Here is a 2,998-nt window from a genome sequence, read left to right on the forward strand (position 1 = left end):
TATTTATTTATTTATTTGCATGTCAGAGTTATACAGAGAGAGAAGGAGAAGCAGAGAGAGAGAGAGAGAGAGAGAGAGAGAGAAGTCTTCCATCTGCTGGTTCACTCCCCAATAGGCTGCAATGGCCGGAGCTGTGCCGATCTGAAGCCAGGAGCTTCTTCCATGTCTCCTACACAGGTGCAGGGCCCAAGGACTCGGGCCATCTTCTACTGCTTTCCCAGGCCACAGCAGAGAGCTGGATCGGAAGTGGAGCAGCTGGGACTCAAACTGGTGCCCATATGGGTGCTGGCACTGCAGGCAGCGGCTTTACGCGCTATGCCACCATGGCGGCCCCGAGTCTATGCACTTTTAAACCAATTTTCCATCTCACTTTATGCGTTTGGAGGAGGAGGAGGTTGCAGCATGTGCTCCGGCTGCTGTCTGGACCCAGAACTGGCTTCCTGCGCTGCTCAATGGGGCGGGCTTGCCTGCCCAGTGCATGCCCGTCGTTTTGAATCATCCGTTTTTGTGTGGTGTTGCAGAAGCCTGATGCCCCTTGGGCCCTGACGAAGCTTACAGGGATATTTCGCTTTACGCTGTGTGGTGAGTAGTTTCAAACCTCTGTGTTCCCGTAGCTCTTAGGTCTTCTTTCCCCCTTCTCCTCCTGCAGGCTGTCGGCTGCTGCTTCATTCTGACGTCCGCAGACCCACCCGTGGCCATCTTCCGCATCTGCTCGCACGCCGCTTTCTCTCCCTGCTCCCAGCCACCTCCCACTTCTCCTGTGCTCTCTCCAGACTCTGCAAAACTCACAGGCTCATTCACACACTCAGGAAGCAGCGCAGGGTCTCTGCTGACTCCTTTTCCCGCCATCAGTTCAGCAGACAGAGAGAAAGGGTATAGAAATGCATTTCTTCCTTTGTATATCAGCAAAGAACTTTGTCTGATTCCTAATAAGAAAGGCTCCAATTAGCATCTTTAAAAGTTTATTTATTTGAAAGGCAGAGTGTCAAAGAGAGAGAGAGAGAGAGAACGGGATTGGCAAAATTAACCCCAGGGTTCTCAGTGAATTCAGTTCCAGGCCTACTGTGCGCACAGAGGGGCCAGGGGCCAGCAGGAGGTCCTGGGGACAGCCCCGGGCAGGGCAGCCAACAAGGTTTTACACGAGGGGATCGCGCGTGTCTTTGAAAGGCGCTCAGATCAGGAAGGGTGAGCAGGAAGACCTCGGCCGGAAGCCTAAGACACATCCTAGAGGCCAAACACTGTCCTGCATTGTTGTGCAGTCACTGTCCATGAGCCACACTCCACGCCGTCGCTGTCCACGAACCACACTCCACGCCGTCGCTGTCCACTAACCACACTCCGCGCTGTTGGTGTCCACGAACCACACTCCACGCCGTCGCTGTCCATGAACCACACTCCGCGCCGTCGCTGTCCACTAACCACACTCCGTGCCGTCGCTGTCCACGAACCACACTCCGCGCCGTCGCTGTCCACCAACCACACTCCACGCTGTCGCTGTCCATGAACCACACTCCGCACCGTCGCTGTCCACTAACCACACTCCACGCCGTCGCTGTCCACGAACCACACTCCACGCCGTCGTTGTCCACGGACCACACTCCGCGCCGTCGCCGTCCACTAACCACACTCCACGCCGTCACTGTCCATGTACCACACTCCGCGCCGTCGCTGTCCACTAACCACACTCCGCGCTGTCGCTGTCCACGAACCCCGGTCCATGCCCGATCTGGCGCAGAGCCCCCACCTCCATCGCTGGGTTCCACGCTTACCCTGCCAGGGCCCTGGGATGGCCCAGGTGAGAGTCGGTGGCAGCATCGCTCATCCACTCTTCCCACATCCACGCAGCTCTTGCAAGGCTCTGGGCTCCGTGCTATGGGCTAGGGTGGCCAAGTCGGATGGGACCCGCTTCCTGTCTTCAATCTGCTCGCTTCTCTTTCTGCTTCAGGGTCCTAAGGCTCTGGAGCTGATCTTGGCTGGGGAAGGAGAGAGCAAGAATTAGAGCAGAAATGGGCAGCAGGGCCGGGAGGGCCGAGGTGGCCCAGGGCCAGCAGTGGTTTTCCTTAACCCCAGACTGCTCCCGCCCACCCCCGCCCCTCCCCTTCCTCCTCCACTTCCTGCCCCTCCCGCCTCCTCGCAGCCCGGCCTGGCTCTCCTGCAGACCTTCCGGAAATCCCCTGCCCCACTTCCAGCTCGGAAACAGTGACTCTGGAGACTGTTCCCATTGTCCTTGGAACTGGACCGGTGGGACCCTAGAGCCTCCTCTCTGGCTGCAGGCCTGCCACCTCCTAAGGGAAGCTTCCCCAGGGCTCTGGTCACTGGTCCCGGGTTGCAAGGCAGGAAAGTGGGGGAGGTAGAAGACAAAGCTGATCTGGAAGTCAGGCTCCACCCCTACCCCTGTGTGGGCCTTCCTCCAGCCAGGACACCTGCCTGCGCCCCATTGTCTCGAACCCCTTGGATGCCTCAGTTTCCCCACTGCCACTGAGGCGGAAGGACCAGAGGCCGTTCTGGAACCCAGACTGGCAGCCTGGACTTTCTCATCGCCTACTCTGCTGTCACTCCCAGCTCTGACCCCGGGAGACCCCCGTCCCCTCTCTTACCCAGCGCAGCCCCAGGGCTGCGGGGTGGGGGAGGGGCGTGGGCGGGGCTTTCCCCGCACCACCCTGGCGCCTGCCTGGATCGGGTTACTGGAGGCAGCCTGGATTTGAATGTGCAAATAAACACAAGTCTCTTTGATCCGCCAGCCTGTGAGGGAGGGGGGAGAAAGCTGAACGCCCCATCCGAGAAGTGCACGCTGGGCACTTGAAAGGGGGCTTGGGGGATGCGGCAGGACAGCGCCCCATCCCTTTGACTGGGCCCAAAACCCACTTTGTTTAAAAAAAAAAAAAAAAAAGAAGAAGAAAGAAAAGACAAACAGAGGCGATCCAGAAAGAGGACCCGCGTCGGGCACTCTGGCTCTGGGAACCCGATACCCCACCGACCCGGGTCCTCCCCGTTCCCA

At 58.7% G+C, this 2,998-nt stretch overlaps 1 long non-coding RNA gene across 2 annotated transcripts; it reads right to left on the bottom strand.

Annotated features, from left to right (window-relative positions):
- Positions 1-945: 945 nt before the first annotated feature.
- Positions 946-2,722, bottom strand: LOC149122503 (uncharacterized). 2 transcript variants are annotated; one of them, XR_016219532.1, is made up of 2 exons: positions 2,598-2,722; positions 946-1,973 (listed from the first exon to the last, which is right to left on the bottom strand). It is a non-coding gene; the product is annotated as an uncharacterized LOC149122503 (long non-coding RNA). The 2 variants fall into 2 exon arrangements; XR_016219533.1 differs by lacking the exon at positions 2,598-2,722 and adding an exon at positions 2,161-2,323.
- Between the last annotated feature and the right edge of the window lie 276 nt (positions 2,723-2,998).

Source organism: Oryctolagus cuniculus, chromosome 13, assembly GCF_051225735.1.
Source record: "Oryctolagus cuniculus isolate XC-2025 breed Fujian yellow rabbit chromosome 13, ASM5122573v1, whole genome shotgun sequence".
NCBI lineage: Eukaryota > Metazoa > Chordata > Mammalia > Lagomorpha > Leporidae > Oryctolagus > Oryctolagus cuniculus.